The 20,463-nt window shown below is 35.9% G+C and overlaps 1 protein-coding gene and 1 long non-coding RNA gene across 13 annotated transcripts in view; one reads left to right on the forward strand and one right to left on the reverse strand.

Moving 5' to 3' along the window:
• The window catches only part of Rbms3 (RNA binding motif single stranded interacting protein 3), a 1,369,918-nt gene that overhangs the window by 1,211,789 nt on the left and 137,666 nt on the right, over positions 1 to 20,463 (reverse strand). The gene's annotated exons all lie outside the window — the stretch shown is intronic.
• The window catches only part of LOC147826406 (uncharacterized), a 29,641-nt gene continuing 13,990 nt past the window's right edge, over positions 4,813 to 20,463 (forward strand). The window contains exons 1-2 of the long non-coding RNA XR_015439169.1: positions 4,813 to 4,924; positions 14,968 to 15,218. This is a non-coding gene — a long non-coding RNA (uncharacterized LOC147826406). The remainder of the gene's footprint in view (positions 4,925 to 14,967; positions 15,219 to 20,463) is intronic.

Genomic DNA, 20,463 nt, shown 5'->3' on the forward strand with positions numbered 1-20,463 from the left:
GAACAAGAGCCTTCTGCAATATGTCAGCCTTTGACAGCTTTAACTTACCCATCTGCCAGCTCTCTAGAGAAGACACATACATACAACACAAAGCAAGAAGAGATTATATTATATCAGATCCACTTTAGAGATTCTGATCATGAATACTCCCATTTCTATTTGCTCAACACTGTTGGTCTTATCTTTTTTAAATAGTAGAAGATATAGGACCAAACCTTCAGTGCTTATTGATCACTGCCTTCCTTTTCAACCTACTTGGGATGAAAGAAGGACATGTTGACCCAGGCATCTCTGATCGCATTCAGACCTCACTCTTCTGAAATGACTCCTGCTATAGGACTTCACGCCACAGATTTTTCTTTATGCCAAAGTGATTTTTACACCTACTTCAATTCTCAATGTGATTTGCAGCTGAGACATTTCTAGTAGACAAATGGGCATTCTAACTCAGAGAAGGCATCACAGCCTGAATCCTCATATGTCATAATGTCCCCCATCTTCAGTCTGGTTCTGCTGGTAGCCTAGACCTCCATCCCTATCTCACCTGAACCAACTCCTTTGAGGAACTTATCAAGGAAGTCTACTAGTTCTGCCTTGAATGTCATCCATTGCTGCTCTCAGTCTTCATAGATAGTGGTTTCCTCAAAGTTTAGCAGCCCCATTTCTTTACAAACCAGGGTTTCTGTTAATCCTATAAATGTAGCAGATGCTCAGTCCCTCACCCAAATCCTTAAGGTCTTACCAAGTCCAACTCCCAATAATTGCATCTCTTTGAAAGAGGGTTCTCTCCAGACACCACGTTTAGGCATGGCAGTCCAGGAATATCTGAATAGCAACTTGTCCTGAGAGGAGTTCTTAACTGGGAACTGATAGGTGCCCAGAGCATAATTGTGAGTCAAATGTGCTAAACCATTTTCTGGAATTTTCCCATAGTTTCAAGTTGTAGGTGTCCATCCTAAGTAGCATACTCTTGCTGGCTGCCTTTCTTTCCAATCCTCCTTTCCCTCTCCCCTTAATGGTGTTTCCTATACTTTCCAAATAAACTACTTGCTCTCAAATCCTTGCCTCAGGGTCACTTCTAGGGGACTAAAACTAAGACAGTAGAAAACTACCATTTTCTAACTCTCTTTGCTTCAGTCACTTCAAAAAATTTTATGTGCATAAATATGTATTATTTCCAGGCTATATTAATTGTATTTACAAATAATTATATATGTCCAGTTGATACTTGAGTTTTCAAGTATTTGGTGTGTGCTGGTGGGGTCTGTCCTGTAAGTTGATAAGACACTCAAATCATTCTATAATTTTCCACAATACCCAGCATGACACTCTACAGACCTGCATATTCATTCAATCAGTGCCGACAGGCAAGAGGCATAGAAGTCAGGTCTGTTTGTCCCACAGTCTTGTCAAGGGTGAGAAAGCTCTTAAAAGGAAGAAATTGTGAGCTGTTTTCAACCCTTTGGAGAAGGAGCCTGCAAGCTCAGAATGAAACTGACATTAAATGAGGGCACTGAGTCATGTGGGATGTGCTAAACTTTGTAGATCACACAACATGTGACGCTATGTAATCAAATATGTTCCTGTAGCCTGTTTTGGAGTGACAGTCCAGTCGGAGGCAAATGGCCTTATAAGATACGCCAATCCAAGGACAATCTCTATGAGATCCTTTCTGAGAATTCTAAACCTCTGCTGGAAATTACAAGCCATCTAATTTATTAAGCCCTATCAAAGTGCATCATAGAAATGGTACTAATAGTTAAGGTCCAAAAGAGGTAAAGAGAAGGTCTTATATTAATTCATTTTATACTCTACAAGTAAAAAGTTTAAGGGACATTTAATAGTGTCAGACAATAATGAATATTAATACCACTGACTGCAAACACTCTCTCTTTGCTTAGGGCTCTCATATGTCTCCTGGACCAAGAGGACTTCCTTTATGGCCTTTCTGCTTGCCTAATTCTTTTCCTAACTAGAAAAAGAGCCTGGCTTATCAGACATTCTAGACCTAGAATCTTTATTAACTAGCTCCCCCAGGACCAAAGATTCTAAAGGACATTCTGAATCAAACAAAGGTGAAATGACACTCAGAGCTGAGTATTTTGTTGCATTATTTCTAAGCCTTTTACAACTGACAATCCAGATAAGATATTGATTAAACAGATTATGCTGCATCCTTAACTTAGCTGCTAACAGAGTTCACAGTAATATAGTTTCAGCCCTTCCTGCTTGAATCTAGTGCCTCTCTGGCAACCAAAGACATAACATACTCAGCATCCTGCAGACACCTTGTCTTGCATGGTTCCAGGAGCCCTGGGCAGGCCTGCAGACAGAATGTAGCCATCACAAGCTATGGAATTCTAAAAGAACATTTCTAAGGCTTTGTCTGAAGAAAGACACCACCATATGGCTTTATATGAATCCTGCTGATTGAGGAAGCTTCAGATTCTATAGAAGCTTTCTAAGAATAATTCTAATTTGAATAGAAAGTCCAGTCCTTTGCAGAACCAGACTGTTGTCCCTCCATCACTTGGAAACTTGAAGAGGCCACAACAATGAAAAGCAGACAAAGAAATACATAGTTCATCCAGAAATGAATTGCAAACAGAATTACAAACAGCTGCCACACTACAAGCCAGAATTAAGAAAGGCATAGAAGAGAAGAAAAACAACTATGACAGACTGAACTCCAAGCACCAAACCTGAAGGCACCTGTGACATACTTTCTTGATCCTCCTCTATCTTCCACCAACTCTCCAAAGAAAAGCTTCATTTATCCATTATATAAATCCAACAAAGTTTCAGAGTCAAGTACTGTGTGATCCAGCCAATTCCAAAGAGTTTTAGGGCTGGGGATTTAGCTCAGTGGTTCCGGCGCCTGCCTCGAAAGCGCAGGGACCCAAGTTCGATCCCCAGTACCAAAAAAAAAAAAACAGAGAGTTTTGCACATTTCTTTAGCAGAGAAATTTAAGGCAATTTTTTCCCCATGCATGTGAGAAATACATTACCAGTGAAACATTTATTTATCCTCACCTTCAAAGCCATGTACATTCAAAGGGAACTATGGCCTAAGGAGAAAAGGAAACACATCCCACTAGGCTACTCACTCTCTGGGTTCTTTGTATGCATGATTGTCCTATAGCATGGAAAGATATCTTGCCAAAAATTTCCCTTATACATAAGGAAGACTAATAATAGTCATGCTACAGATATTTAATAATAGTCATGCTACAGATATTCCACATTATCTCAAATTGTGCTCAAGTTTGCATTGAATCTATCATTGGCTGTTTGACTTGTAACAAGTTGTAATATTAATGATTGCCCTTTGTCTCATTAATATCTAAAGTACTGAATATTAAAAAGTACCTTATTTGAGGTCAATTTTAAATCTGTCCAGGGTCTACTCATAAGGCAGGCTAACTGTTCTCCTCTTTAGTTTTATAGCAGTTCTTTTTCTTAACCTCCAAGATTTATTTTGTCCTTGACAATCTCTGGATATCTAATACAGAATGAATAAAGGAGTACTTCATATACTGAGTGTTTTTACAATGCTGATGCTGCTTCGAAAAAACTAATGCTCCTATATAAATATTTTTGTATATATCCCCGACTTTGGCAACTACAGTATAAACTCCCTGAAAGCAGAGACAATTCTTGATGCATCTCCTTTTGTAAGCTTTTCAATGCCTATCAGGGTGCTGGGGACTAAGTTAAGGAGATTTTATTTTCTGAATAATAAATCTGGTGCTCCCTGTAATAGGAGATACTTTGTAATACCATCACACTGGAATTATGCATCCCCAGGCTTCCAGGGATTCCAGACAAGGGTTCTTGATCAAGTTGGTACCAATGAGTTACTTGGAGGTCTTCCAATTTTTATTTTTTAAATTTATCCCTCTCCCACTTTTTTTTTTGTGACTGGTGAAGGGAGGAGAGAGGGGAAAATTTGTAAGAAAATTTTACCAAAATGAGTTCTAACATTACTATCTCTTTCCTATTTCCATAGTCTAAGAATGAATACTCTGAACACGGTCTTAAATTTGAAAATATCATTTCATATGCAATTATTTAATATGTAGCTTATTGATGCCAATATTGCAAGATTTTGCCAAATCATCATAATGTGGAATGAGGCTTTTGGAAGCCTCTGTGTTTGTCAATTGGGGAAATTGCAGGACAGACCTGTGAGTTTTAGATACCTTAGACTTGATCCTATCCCTCTTGGTCCTTTTCATACTGATATTCACAGAAAATACAGGGTTCAGGGGCAGTCACCTTCTTGTTGCTGTGGAATGCTAGGAGTAAAGCTAGTGGTGGTCCCAGAAGTACCCAAGAAATAATGGAGAGGTCTGTTCATTACTGACCAGTGTCTGTGATAAACAATGGGTACCTATCTAGTTAATTTTAGACCATTTCAAGTTTTCATTGATTCATTTATAAAACAGAATTAAGTGTCTTGATGACCTTCAGACAAGATACTCATCCCATTGCTGTCACCCACTGGAGGATCAATCAGAAGGTCTCCTACACTGCAGCTCAAAGAAGGTTACAGAGGTCAACTACCAAAATGGGCTCAACTGAGGTTTTTCATCCAAGTCTACACCAGTAAATTTCCAATCTATCAGTCGTTCCAAAGCTGTGACCCAGAGGAACCAAGTTCCCAGGCATAAAACGAATATAAACAGAGTTCATATTTGCCTGTGTGTGGCCTGCCCAGATGCAAACAGATTACTCAACCAGGGCAAACACACAAGATGCCAGCATCAAAACCAAATAGCGACAGGGCCAATTATGACTCAGCTTGCCTTCCTGAATATGAAATGTCACTTGTGTCGGGGAAATGCTGTCTGCAAAAGCCCTGTGAGAGAGCAGCCAGATCACTGTGACTTTCATTCCCCTAGATGTCATGAGGAAGAAGCCAGTGAGTACAAACTACTTCCTTTGCTAGGCTGAAAGTCTTGTAATTCCTTAAGTTTTGAGAAGTAGAGATCTTTAATTTAATCTAGAAATCATCTGAACACAAAAGCCCCAGAAGTTATCTAGATAATAGAAGAGGACTGTGTGGGTATCATGTAGAACTTCAGGAATCTCTTATTTCAGTGGTTACTTGCCATCAGTCTATAAGGGTCCAGGCATGCCAGACCCTTCTATTTTTCAAAAGAAGCAAACAAAACAAAACAAAACAAAAAAATCCCTAGATTATGTATGGGTGGCTTGCTGACACTAAAATGTTGCCAACTACAAAATTTTTTAATTACTATGCAAGGAAACAAGACACATCCATAGGCCACATTTAGCTTGTAAATTGCCAAATTCCTAGGTTTCTTCTATAAATAAAATAATAGATGTGGAAAACATCAGGTTTTAATGATTTTTATGTAAGGAGGGTACAAAAGGAGTGTATTAGCCTGAGAGTCAGGAAAATTATGTATTTGTTCTGGATCTGTTAATTAGCCAGGCTTCTTGGAGTTTCTGCTTCATCCTATCTAAATCCAAGGCAAATCTCAAGACAGTTTCCAGATCACATCAAAGTGGGCAAAGATACATGGAAAGTACTCCATGCACTGCCTATATTATACCCTGGTTCACTTGCTGTCTCCATACCCTCACTGAAATCTGGGATAATGACTTTACCTTAAAGGAACTCTTGTCTGAATTAAATGGGATAATAAAACCCAAGTGTTTAGGACATTGCTTGACAGAGTAGTCCACAAGAAGTCTTTGTTGTTATTTGTAACCAAGAAACAAATTTTTTAAGGCAAAAATTATAGAAGCATTGACACAGAGTTGCAGAGAAAAGGACAGTTTATTCAAGGCTCTGCTAGGGTATACAAATGAAAATCAAGAAATAGTTCTTCTCACTCGAGTAGAAAATTTTCCATGAAGTTCTAGTTTCTATTAAACTCTTGACTCACAAAATGTTCTTACTCTGTATGGGACTCTTCATTTTATTCAGAATTAACAAATAGGCTAGTGTTAGTTCTCCTGCTATTAATGACTAATGAAGTTGATATGACAGTGTTTTAATTGATTGATACAGTGAGAGAAGAAAAACTCGATAGATTTTTTTCTGTTACATAAAATCTAAAGAATACTTTATACTATTCAATAAAACCAAAGATTACTAATTTTTCTTTTTAAGACCTACTTCATGAAATGACCTTCATTCTGATTCATTGCATAAAATTAGAATTTTGTTTTCTTTCCTATAACAGTTCTGAAACCAACATGCCTCATAATCATAGGTATTGTGTTTGAAGTCTTGAAGTCTGCAGAAAAGAAACATTTACTCTATTAAGGTAGATAAAGCTATCCCAAGCCACTGGTAGGTAAATAGGGTATATATCAGTAGTGTCAACATAAAACACTCAGGAATCCAACAGTATCTTCTATGAAAGCAAAACTGCGTAAAATGTTTTAGAATCCAAGGTAAGGAACATTATTTTTTAAAATAAATAAAACAGAAAGTTCCCCAAAGGTGTAGATCTTTCTAAATGTAGAACTGAAAGTAGAGTTCTACTCATTAAAATTTTTCATTGTTTATTATCTTTCATGTTTCTACCATGGTGAGATCAGCCAATTTCTCACACACCACAGAGACACCATTTCATAGGCCAGGGCAGGCTCTTGGAAGACCCTTGGAGAGTTCTTCAGACAGTTTCCTCATTCTGCTTCTTATGTTTCCTAAGTTTTCATCTGTTTAAAGATTTAATTGAACAACCTGACCAAAGCCACTCAGGCCCATTCATTCAATGAGTGACAATTTCAGGTAGTCATTTTTACCTCCATCTAGGTAGGTACTTAGTACAAATCAAAACTGCAGTAACAAAAACAGTACTAAATATAAAAATTCTCCAAGGCTTATTTTCAGTCATCTCTTCTACATACTCTAAATGAGTTAATCTTTCTGGCTGATCAGTTTGTTTCTTACAGATACATATGTTTATATATAACAGATATATATATATATAAATATATATATATATGTATCAGATATACTGATTATCAGCATTTAGAAACATTTCCCCTTCCAAATACCTACGAGAATGGCTTGTACTTAGTAGGTGTTCTATTAATAACTCATTAAATTCAATTATGGTTCAAATTTAGGACTGGTCACTGTTTTAAAACAGTTCAACCTCTTAAAATTCTTCTTAGTGCTCTCATGGGAGAAAGTAGAAATGAATTCATTAACATGCCTGGCAAAACGAAAAGCCCAAATTGGATTTTCCTTGCCCTTCTAGTTTGTTATACAACTGGAATATGAAGCTGGTTGGAAATCACATTCATCTAAGTTGGCAGATCTATCAAGGATCTTATTGAAGATGTTAACATATGAGGTGGTTAAAGTGGGATTTATGCATTTCCATCATAGGTAACGGAGATGAAAAGAAACCTGTCAAATCAGAGGGGCTATTCATCTGCCCAAAGAGAGTGTTCAATTAAAATGATTATTTATATATGGTCTGTAGAACTTCAAGACTTCATTCTTCATCACTCCATTCTGGGAAGGTGGCAAGGGGCAATGAGTATGTCCATTTTTGCCTGTGAAATACACAGTGATTTCATGAGGAGTTCCACAGAGTGGAAATTAGTGTTCTGGACCTTAAGCTCAGAAAATGGACTCTTCAGGCCACAGATTTCAGGATAAAGATTGTTTGGCAGGTTTATACATCCCTAATCAGGGTAGAAGAGCTAATTACAATGAAGTTTACTGTCATTTTATAGGCATGGCTTTATAGAATGAAGCTATTTATTTCTTCCTAAATACTATGCTTATAATTTAAATATTTAGTTGTGAACTGAGGACAAGCTAAATTATTATAAGTAACATAATAATTCCACCTAGGAATGTGTTTTTCATAAAATAGAACTGTTTATTAAATTAACTTTCTTTACATTTAGTCAAACAATTTAGAGAGCAATATCAAAAGAAAATCAAATGCACTGGTACCTCAGTTCACAACCTTAATTTGTTCTATGATTTTGGAAAAGATGCCCATATTTGTGTTTGTGCGGCAAAGATGGACCCAGTTGGGTTTGTCACCCAATGCAATGTTTCTAAACTAAAACAAAATTTTTCCAAACATTTCTGTTTGCAAACCAAATTGTTTGCAAACAAAAGCATTCATGAACTAAAGTAACACTGTACTTAGGTATAATTTGGTGCCATATTCACTAAACTTACACTGTTAGCCATCACAGTTATCCATCACTACTCAATCTAAGCATCATCATAAACACAAACTTGAGTAGGCCTGATGCTCTCCTAAGTTTCTTGGTGTATATGTGTACATCTGTGTGTGTGTGTGTGTGTGTGTGTGTGTGTGTGTGTGTTGAGTGGGATTCTTTGTTCCAAACCATCTATTAATTATTATGAATGTCTAAATTCCACATGACCTTTCTTCATATTTAAATTTTTACTTTCCATAACATTTACAGTAACAGAAAAATGCAACTCTCCTGTCTGCATATTCAGCACAGACTATCTCTCTTTCCCTTTCTAATTTCTTGATTCCTCTTTTCTTCATGTACTTTGCTGAGAGGAAAAAGAAAATCAGGCAGCTTAGAGATATGACATTTTGTGAAATCTCTGATGATTAATTTCTAAGTTGGAAAGTACATACTTCTACAATAATATTAAAGAGTCACTCTGTGCTTCACCCTGAGGTTTATTCTACAAACTTCCACAGCTATTGCCCTGATTAGTTCAGTCACACACAGTTTAGAAATATTACACCGTTTTAAAGGGATTTGGAATTAGTCAAATTATCGATCTATTTCAGATTTTCTTCCTGTAAACATATAAATATATTTTTTCTTATGCATAGGTACCCGAGACAGTATGTAAGTGCCCAAGGAACTACACCATATTAGATATTTAATGTTGTTTTGTCCTAGGAGCTCATAGTAGGCGATGTGGACTCAGACATGTGGTAAGGATTCAGCAAACTCTACTTAAAACATTAAACTGTGAAGGGCAGTGAAATGTCTGTCTCATATATGACAATCCAAGGTGAAAAACAAAGATAGATATAAGCCAAAGATGATGGTACATGCCTACAATCCCAGTACTACATGACTGAGTAAAACAAGACATCTTGGCTCAAGAAATTAAAAAGGGAAGTAGACAAATGCAGCAAGAGATTTTTAAACAAAGAAATTCTGAAAATATTATCACAAAGGCCCCAAAGAACATAACATGAACAGATTTTTAACATATTATATTAAGTGGTCATATAGGCAGCTCTCTGAGAGCTTATATTTTCAGTCTGTGTTCAAATACAGAAAAATATGAAGGGCACACACTGTATTAGGAAGGCTAAAGCAGAGAAAGAACCAGGTTTTTAAGAAAAGCATGAAGAAATATGTGCTCTTTTCTTCTACAATTCCTTTTTTTTAAAAGCTCAATCCAAAAAGAAAAAAACAAAACAAAACAAAGGTAGAGATAATTGATAGCTTATTGTAGTACAGGTAATGTTGACAGCAGAAAAGATACAGAATTCTTTTGCTGTAATTTTCTCTATGGAAGTAGTTTTCAAACAAAAAAGGCCAAACGTAGTAAACAGAATATTTACTAATTTACTACATGACTACTTTAATAATTTGTTAAAGAAATAACTCGCAAGTGCCAAGAATTATGTTAGCCACTGGAAAAACAGTGGTGCATAAGGCAAACATGACCTTTGCCCTAATAGAACTTGAATTCTTGTGAAATTAAATCTGAAAGGAAACCTGACAGCTCCTTTAAAACAATCACACATAGATCCTCCAAGGTTAGCAAAGGAGTTATCTATCACTCCTTTGCCAACCTCGAAAGGCTGAAGATTCGTTTTATTAATGGAGCTGTCACATTCTTTACAATGTCGAAAAGATGATGAGGAAGTAGAATAAAGAACTTGATGGATTAAGTTTGAGATTCCAGAACCAAAGTAATCAGCTTCTAAAACACTGAAAGACTTTATGGGGTAACTATAGAGCACATGGTGAATTTCACTCTCTGAAATTTTTAAGAATTTTTAACTGTGTAAGTAATATACATTCTTTTCCCAACTAACAATACAGAAAGAATACGGAAAACAAAGTTAAGGGATCACAGTAATATTGCCATGGAGGCCTTTGTACATGTTGTAATGCAAGGTAGGCTGAAGCCTGCTGTAAAAGTCTTAGTACAATCAACTCTGTCCACCTGCTTTCCAACTCTGCATTCAGTAATAGCACATTAGTAACTGGCACTTGCCCATGGTGGGTGTTATTTACAATGTGGAAAATGGCAAACACTACAAGAGATTTTCTTCCTTCTTTCCTTCCTCCTTCTCCCACTCTCCCTCCCCAATTTCTTCTCTCACCTCTCTCTGTAGAGGCAGTAGTTTACCAGTACATCAACTTCTCAATGTAATATGCTGTCACTTCTGTAGAATTGTGTTTTCCAGGTTCTGGGTATGTATTTTTTTTATTTTTATCAATGCCACCAGGTTTTTTTTCCATAATGCAAAAATTTATACTGCTAATATAAGCATGTGAAGTAATATAACTGATTTCTCATCAGTCATGTGATGAATGTTGTATGCTTTTCATTTTAGCCAACACATAGTGTAGAAAATCATGTCCCATTATTACTTTAATTTATGCTACACAGAGCTCAAACGAGGTGTTGGATTCCACTTCTTTGAGTTTCTTGTTCACGTACCTTATTCTTTTTTTTTTTATTTAGTTATTTTTGGATCATTTAGTCTGATCACAGAGGTTACACTGATATTAACTTTTGATTTGTTGTGTGTTATGTTTTTTCCTAGTATATTTTTGATCTTCAGACTTTGTACCTTGAATGTCTTGCCAAACATTGTAAACAATGTGCCTATCTTTTCCTTGTGGTTTACAATTTTCCTGCCTTATGCTCCTCCTCCCACTACAGAAGTTACAAGGAAATTTCTATGAAGGAGTTAGAGCATTGGCAGTTTGCACCCTAGCTCTACCCCTCCAAATGTAGTCTTCTCTAATTCTCTGTTTTCTCATCTATAACCTGGGCTGGAAAGTAGCATTCAATTTAAACATTAGGGCTATTAGGATGGTAAATATTTAATATATATTGTGAAGTTCACTGTTCATCACTGGAAATTTTACTGTCTCTACTATATTGAAATCTCTATTCCAATTCAGTTATTTGGTTATGGTAATTTAACAAATATCTCTACAGGTATGGTATATGACTGACTCACATTGTGACATTTAGCATATCAGAATATCTCTGTCTTGTCTGGTTGTGGACGAAACCTCAGACAGGCAGGATTCCTGGCTGTTACTGGCCCTGTAACAGCCCCTGGACACCCGATTGTTTCAGTTTCAGTGGTACCAGGCTAGTGCTCTTTTTCTATTGAGAAATAAAATCTTTCTCCCTGGAAGCTTTTAAAATTTCTCTTTGTCCTTATGGAATTTCACCAGAAAATGTAGATTTCACATATGCATACTCCTGTGCATAGTGTATTCATAGTATACATAGACACCCCATGTCTATGTCTATGCACACACGCACACACACATGCACACAGATGCACACCTCTGCTACGCATTAGCATAGTACATACACATCAACACACCAATCTATAGGCAGACATATCTCTCCATATATCTACATATATGTATATGTGTAGTAACATGTTCATGCATATATGTGTCAATAGATGTATGTATGTGTATCATGTGCACACATGCATATAAATATGTGTATATATATATATGTATATAATATACATTGTATTTTTTTCTTCAGCAAACCCACTTGGACCTGAATTACATTTTTCAAACAGAAATTTCAAGTCTTTATCTTAAAGAACTTCAATTTTTGTTTTCATTGTTTTTCTTGTTTTTAATCATTGTTGCTCCTTCATCTGTTCCTTTTTTTCTCCTGGAAACTTTATCTCCACATTATGTGTCCTAAAACTATTTTTTTCACTCAGTATTTTTATTTCTTTGTATTTTTAAATATTGTGAAATAATCCTTACATTGATCTTCTAAGAATCTAATTTGGTCTTCAGAAGAGATTATTAGCCATTAAAGTAGTTTGAATTTTTCAATTTGTAAAGCATTTTAAAGTTAACTCTACAATGTGGGGATTCAAATTGCATCTTCTTTAAAAAATTTCTTTTAAAGAAATTTTCATGTGTCAGTTCCATTGCTTCTACATCAACAGAGAAATGTTTTCAACTGCTTCACTTGGCTATTTATCCCTATTTCAATTCTCTCTTTTTTCAGGTACATAGTGATATTCTACTTCATGCCCAAGTGAAGTTGAGTGTGACTTGCTTTTGCCATTAAAATATGCAAAAAAAATTTGCACATAACTTTTAGCACCAATGCATGCTTCCTTTCCCTCTGTCCCAGTAGCCATCATTATTCCATTAGTAGCTTTTCTAGCACCCTGTGCCTCACAGTAAGAATGAGGCCACTGAAATGAGTTCTCCAGCTAAGCCTTGGAGTCTGGGTGGGAATTAATCTTATTTTAAGCTACTTAGTTTTAGAGGGCATTTGTAATTGCACCGAAGTTTAGTATATCCTCATACAGTCTGCTTCATCTCCATTCCTCGGATAACATTTTAGCTTTCCTAGTCACTGTTGAGTGCTCCTTCAGTAACTTGCAGAGATTAAGCTATTCAACTGTTTTCATGCAGTTGAAAATCATAAGTAAATAGATTGAATATTTCTTGTACTGTAATGTCAACTGTGAACACCTAGGTCCTTCTCCCAGCTTGTGAGAATGTGTTCTTTCTAATCTCAGGTTTCTTATAGGATGAATGGCTCCTTTACATGCCAAGAGCCAAAAGCTTTGGACACACCCATATAGTAAAACATCATGTTGAAGTTCAGTCAGCAAAACCTGCAAACCTCCAAAGGGCAAAAGCCACAGAAGAGAGTGTAAGTCATCATCTTGACCTGCCCCAACATTTAAGGTGAACCAAGACTTTTGTGTTGCTCCTCCCTTAATCTTTGCCCAGTGCCTTGAAGAAGGAAGCTCTCAACCTGCTTTCTTTCTTAAAATCTCCAGTGAATGTGGAACTACAAATATACCCTCAGGTTCCTCTAGTCTCTTCTCAATTTGGCTTCTGTGATTCTACAGAAAAGAGATAAGAGGGACAGGTAGATGAAGCAAGTGACTGGGCAGCCACCTTCACCACAGAGAAGAGAAATAGAGGTGCCCAGGAGAAATGAACATCCTGGTTTTCAAAAGAAATGGGGAATAAGCAATGAGGGAAGAAAAAAGACTTCAGAAATTAGTGAGTTTAATATGAAGCCTCAAAGTCTAGTATGAATAATTAAATAAATTGTGATTGCTTCAGAAGACGTGATCGCCACAATTGACACTGGATTGCTTAGACGGGTTTACCAAACACGATTACTCCAGAGAAGTAGTATAGATACAAAATAACAAGCTCAAAAGGAGATTTTACTGTTTCAAGCTAAACTGTAAAGATAGAGAAATGGTTAGTAGTGAGATGGACTAAGAAATGGTTGAAAAAAAATATTTTCAAAGAGTGTTGATTAATAATTTCATGTTAATGTGGAAGAAAATCTATATAATTATGGAAAGTTTTTATCCTTTTAAATGAAATATATCGATGTCAGGTGGAATAACAGGAATCTCGCTTAATAGGAGGTGAAATAATAAGACCCAGGGACTTTAGTTAGCTAAAAGGTCAAAATATTATGATTATTAAAACAGTAAAGGAAATTGTAGGCTGTATAATAAAGATGTAGAAAGTCCAAGAGAAGGGTATTGCAAGAAGAGGCTAATAATAGGTTTGATACTGGAAAACCCTTTTGATGTTTTTGTGTTCATAAACACATAAAGGGTCTTCCTCTTCAAAGACACAGCTCTAAGCCACAGTTTGAGGCTTGGTGGGTTGGAGTGCAGGCTGCAAGTTAGCCTCCCTGGGTTTTCTTTTCCAAGCACACATACAGTAGACACTCTGCAGATCTGTACTGCAGCCTTGGTAACAAACCCCTGTACTTTGCATTGCTCAGAACTCAACTGGAAGATTTATTTCTGAACTAGGTATTTTTATTAAGAGAGATTTTCAAGGTGGGATGCTTTCAAAGATGAACAGAATAGCAATTAGTCTGAAGTAAGTCATATGAGAAAGGATTTTAAAACTCAGTAAAGCCCAGGTTTGATAAGGAAAAAACTCAGGAGACCATGATAGCTCACTTCAACTACCTGAAAGGAGAGGATTTAGATTTGCTATGACTAGAAATAGAAGTTTAAGTGAGAACTAACAGGTAGACCTGTAATGCTCCACACATTGTGGTGATCAAGAATTACATCAGTTCAAAGTTGCAAAACATGTTTCCATTTATGTTAAAGGGATTTCCACTTAAGTTAATGGCAATTTAAAAACAGGATATATTCTTTTGAAAAGAGTGAATATCTCATAAGCAAAGCTCTACTTGTCAAGAATGTTACATAAGATACTCCAGAAAGTAAATCTGAACTAGCAGAACTCTTCCAACATGTCACATGATTTCATAGTATATAGCATTTATGCTCACATAAGAAGTTTAAAAAATATAAATGAGATACATTTTCTTCTTTGATACACAGCCCATAATCTAGTGATAGAGACAGATACATACACAACCATGAAGCTACGTTTAAAAAGTTATTTCATGAAAACCACCAGTTTCAGAACATAGCTATAGAAAACACCAATCTCGTTTTCATTCTCCTTGCAAGAAGGAGAGACTGCACCACCAAATAATTTGCTGTATATACTTATTTTTTCGTTCTTAAATGTTTTATCTCAGCAGCACTACTAAGAACTACTATGTATTCACAAGATCCCACTAAAAGGTACTTTACTCTAAGGTATCCTGAAAGCAGACTCGAAGAAGGTGTTCTCTGACAACTGTCATTCATGTTTCAACCAGAAATTGTCATTTAAACCAGAATTGTCATTTATGTTTCCTAGGGATCTGATGGAGACCACCCTGAGTGAGCTACAAATTCTTCAATTGGCTTTTCATATTAAAAGTCTGAGTCTGCCTATTAGGCCACAGAGGCTGCCTGAAGAGCCAGCAGTAGGCATGTGGCAAAGGAACAACTCCTCACACCACTGGTTACAGCAGAGGTTGCAATGATCAATGACGCCGTGACATCTTGGATGGCAAGACAATAGTGCAGCTAAGGGCAGCACAACTCGTATATAAAACTTCCATAGAGGTAAAAATTAATCTATGGGAAGAATCAAATTTCCCATTAATCTATGAGCTGTTCTTGCTAGAATGTTTCATTCCCTTGTTGCTAGGAACCTGCTTGCATCAGTGCTCTCCACTTCACTGTTCTTGCACTGCCCTTTACCTTTTCTGTAAGGTGCATGTTCAATAAATAGTGCCAAGCTCCAGGAGATGGTGTCTTAGCCAGATAAGAGCTTTGACCATCCTGGGCCCCCCATTTATCCATTAAGATCTTATTGTGTCTTTTTTAAAATTCTGCTAATTAATTAGTTAGGTGATTGGGAGTTTGTGCAGCTTCTAATAGGGATCTCTTACATCTGGGTTGCCCAGAAAGCTCCTGGCTTGTTACTGTTGTCCTAGAATAATTTCTAATACTGATTTAATCTCCAAAGTGCCCAGATTGAAGGATAAATTACATGGTCAAGCTGATACTACCCTACTTTCTAAATGCTATGCATTGTACAATATGCCTAATATGAAGAAAGAACCATGAAAAGCACTGAGTAATTTTCAATTAAACAAGATACTTGATCATTAACATTACTTAATTACTTTTAGTACAAAGCATTTTAATATAGTTACCTAAAAAAATCCTCAAAGTTCTATGGAAGTATAATGGAAAAAATAAAAATGCCAAACAAAGACAAGAGAAAGCCTTTTTGGAAAAATGGAAATTTCTATAAAACTCAGAATAGGTTATAATTTCAATAAGTAGGACGAGCATTCCAACTAGAATATGGAAGTACTTTCATACTCATGTTTATTCATTAATTCATTTATTCACCTAACAATAAGAATATAAGTAAAACTGGTTCAAGCAGCACTATATTATGTAGATAATAAAATAGGAAAATGGAAATAATAGATTAGTCAGATACTCCTATGTCAACCTTCTTTTTTGTGAACAGATATTAAAATGGAAAGAAAATAAGAGTAAATGGGTTTTCTAGGGTATTTTACTTATTATTGTTAGTAAATGTGATGCAATATAACCAACTTAAATAGTAATGGTTTGTCCCCCGGTGGCTTTCTTCATTCATGTTATTTTTCCTCTCATTCTCCTGCCTGGGGATTTATGGTTTAACAGGCTATAATAGCCAAGATAAAGCCATTCATCATGTAGGCTTAATGTGAGAAAGTAAATTTAACTTCATAAGCTTGATTTATAAATATTGGTCTTTTGGGGAACACGCAGAGCATATTTACTTCAGTGTAAAATCCAGCTATATACTGTGTCTGGGTCTAAGGTACAGGGGAAGGGTCTTTCAGTGCTTTAGGACAGAAACTCCAGGGGTTCCTGCTCAACATCAGTAAGGCATTATGTGTTTTCTAGTCTTCCCAGCCTCTAGCCTTTTGAGGAAGTTCTAATACCAGTACATTTTATCTTAGTATCTATATCTATACTTATATGTATATCCATTTATATTTCACACACAATGGAAATTAGCATCTAGCCACCTAGCAATTCCAGCATTATTCTTCTTGGTGGATTTATGGTTGGAATGTTCCTGCTGATAGCAGGACAAATGAAGATGGCATTTTAGGAATTTTAGTGGCATGTCTAGAGAGTTTCTTCACAGGCCACCAATCATATAATATGCCAAAAAAGTTTGGGATGGTAGATGTTGAAAATGGCCACCAGAGGGACTTGCTTAGGCTGTGCGTCAAACATTCAATACAGAGCAAATGCTGCCAGGCTCATTGGTTGGAGGAAAATGACTTCACTTCTCAGGCAGCGAGACTAGCATTCTATAAATAAAACTGAGATTTGGAATGATAAGTTTGTAAATGTTGCTATATAACACATCTCCATTTAACATTTTCAATGCTCATAGTTCTCAGTGAATATGTTCCATTTATAATTTAAAGTATCTTAGGGTAAAATATTTTTATATAAGTAAAATATTTGCTTTTTAAATATTTAAAATTAAACCAGGACTTATATACTTGAACAACAAAACTTTCACTAGAGGTGGTAGTATGTCAAGTCATCAATATATCAAGTTTTTACTAAAGTCAAAACAGGTGGGCCAGGGATTTAGCTCAGTGGTTTCTCCGCCTGCTGCGCATGTGTAAGGACCCGAGTTCGATCCCTGGTACCAAAAAAAAAAAAAAAAAAACAGGAGCCATCTCAATGCCAATCTCAACTAGGGTGAGTTAAATTACACACAAAAAAGATTGAACATTTTTTTTCTGAACATTTTTTAAACAGGCATAGTTTATTCAGTTATTGAAGAATATTTAGTTAAATTTAACTGACAGTGGTGAACTGAAAGCTTAGTACTTCATTACGCTTTTCCTCAGCAAGCTTACAATCTTCCAGTTAGGACTATTCAATTAATATAAAATTAAAATGACAGACTTGGATTATTAATTTTCAATTTGTTTAACTGCTTCAACTATATACAACCATACATACTGGATGAAGAGGGATGATACAGAATTACAGTAATGAATTTGCCCTTAAGAATCTTGGAATCTAGTCTATGGGGAGATATGAACACACAGAAACATTGACAATATTGAATTTTTCACATCAGTGGATGATACTGTGATCTCTAAGATGGTAACAAAAGCTTCAGAAAAAATGAGAATGAAAGGTGTACTGCATTCAGGAAACCAGAAGGCAGAATTCTAGATTAAAGTTAGTGGGAAACCACAACAAAAAAACTACACAATTTTCTAGTGATTCAAGTAAAACAGGTAAAGTAGTGAAATAAATACTATAGTTCAGTTAATAGAACATACATCTAAAACAAGGTCAGACACATGTATGGTGACCATATAGCAAATTAAATACCTAGGAGGTGTGGGAAAATGAGGTAAATATCAATGTTTCATTGTTTACATTTTTCAATGGAAATTTCTTTCTTTTTTTTTTTTGCAGTATCTGGGATTAAACGCAGGACCTTGTGCTTGCGAGGCAGGTGCGGCACCACTGAGCTAAATCCCTGGCCCTGGAAATTTCTAATTCACACAATTCATAGTTTCAAAAGCTGATTTCCTAATTCTCATTAATGCTAAAAGAAAAACAGGTACTCTGTGAAATGCATCCTAACATAAAATATTATACATGCACATCAGGGACAAGGGGTCTGTAATTACCTAGGAGTCCCAACCATAAATTCTCCATTCTGTATTGAAAAATAAAATGTTTCTTGTTTTGAAGAGAACATTTAAGCATACAACTAATTCTGTGTACACTCTGACTTGTCACCCCAAACAGATTAGTTCTTTCCATCAATTTTAAGTATATTAGAGCTCTCAAGCAGCAAAACAATTCCTGCCTTATGGAAGAGGTCATTAGTCATGTACCAAGTCTTAAAATGCCAAAAAATGATTTTAATAGTCTCTTAAACAGTAAGAAGACTAGGAAGCCACACAAGGATAACTCTGTTTATTGATAATGGTTTAAAATAGCAGGAGAAAAAAATCAGAATAAAGAGGTAAACATGAAAATTGCATCTGTACCTGTTTATTTCCTTAGGCCCTAAAGCTATTACCCTGGGTGATAATTATGACAGGATACATATTATGTTTTCAATATAAAGCTGAAAAATTATTCTAGAATAAGATTTTGGGATCTCAGAATGCTTAGATTAGTGCATTAGAAAATGCATATGATTATATAAAACCCTTTGGCTTCAAAATAACTGATCTCATAATCGTTCCTGTACAGATAATGTGCGCAAAATAATGTGCTCAACTTACATTTAGAAAATTTCCAGTCTGGATTTCTTAGTTGGGAATCTCCTAATTGCATTTAAAAGCCTGAGAATGTGTTCTCTAGCCCCAACTGTTCCTTCTTTTAAAATATCCTTCTAAAAATAAGGCTAATAGCCTCATTTTCTTTTTGGTAATGGGATTAGCTATTTATGGGATAACAACAGGTCAAAAACCAATCTCCGTTACCTGCCAGACAAAAACAATTCAATATTGCTTTCAGCATCTTTTTATTTTTGATGTGGAGGATGTAACACAATATTATTTGAAATAATTATTGGTCTCTGTCAAAGTACTATTAGTACAGGCCTACCTTTAAAATAACCTGGATAAAATAATGAGATGTAGCTATTACAAATTCAAGGTGCTAAAGGCTAGGGGAAAGAGGAAGCCTTTATAGTAAGTCTTTCTGAATGGTATTAGCTATTTATTGGAACACACTTGTAAAGTCACTGTATTTGTCAGTTGCTGTTTTAATCATTTCTCCAAAATCATCAGGTATTGAAAAAGGAAAATCTCTCATAGTGCCTGTGCTTATCACAAAAATATTCAGCCAAAAAAAAAATGTTCCAGAGTAGGATAAAAACTTTATATACATTGAATACCCCCCTCAAAAAAAGCCACATGAAATTAATGGGAGGCAGATGGCAGAACCACTGAGCTAAATCCCCAGCCCATGGCTGCTATCATGAAATCAACCAATAACAAATGCTGGCAGGGCTGTGGGGAAAGAGGAACCCTGCTCCACTGCTGGTGGGAGTGTAGACTGGTGCAACCACTGTGGAAATCAGTATGGAGATACCTCAAAGAACTAGGACTGGAAGTCCCATTTGACCCCGCTATTCCACTGCTAGGGATCTTCCCCAAAGAATTAAAAGAATCATACCACAGTGATATATGTGCACCCATGTTCATAGCAGCACAGTTTGTGATAACTAAAACTTGGCAACAGCCCAATTGCCCATCAATTGGAGACTGGATAAAGAAAATGTGTGTGTTTTTTTTATAAAATGGAGTACTACTCAACCATAAAAAATGAGAAATTGGAGACATTTATAGCTAAATGGATGCATGTTGAGCTGATGCTCGTAAGTAAAATAAGTAGGACATACATGTATAAATACCGAATAGTTTCTCTAGTGTGAGAAACTGAAAGTGTAAATAAGGACTGAAAGGTATAATAGATAATGTGAAATAGGAAGAAAAGGGACAGAGGGGAAGGGGAAGTGGGAAGGGTAGGGGAAAGGAAATAAAGGAGTGGAATTAATATGAGAAAATGAAAACAAAGTCTTTGTAAATAAGGAGGGATGGAGGGGTTGAAGGGAGGGCAGGGGAATAGGGAAAAAATAAGAACCAAGAGAGATTATGTAAAGGTGCCAATTTCTAATGATGAATATCATTATATTGTATACCTAAAGTGTGCCAATAAAATTAATTTAAAAAAAAGAAATTAGTGAGGAGCAGAGGGAGTGGGAGGGAAATGATTAAACTATGTTACATGTATGTAC

The sequence above is a fragment of the Heterocephalus glaber genome, unplaced genomic scaffold (assembly GCF_053883595.1).
Source record: "Heterocephalus glaber isolate CG9 unplaced genomic scaffold, H.glaber_assembly_v1.0 deba00001472, whole genome shotgun sequence".
Classification (NCBI taxonomy): Eukaryota; Metazoa; Chordata; class Mammalia; order Rodentia; family Bathyergidae; genus Heterocephalus; species Heterocephalus glaber.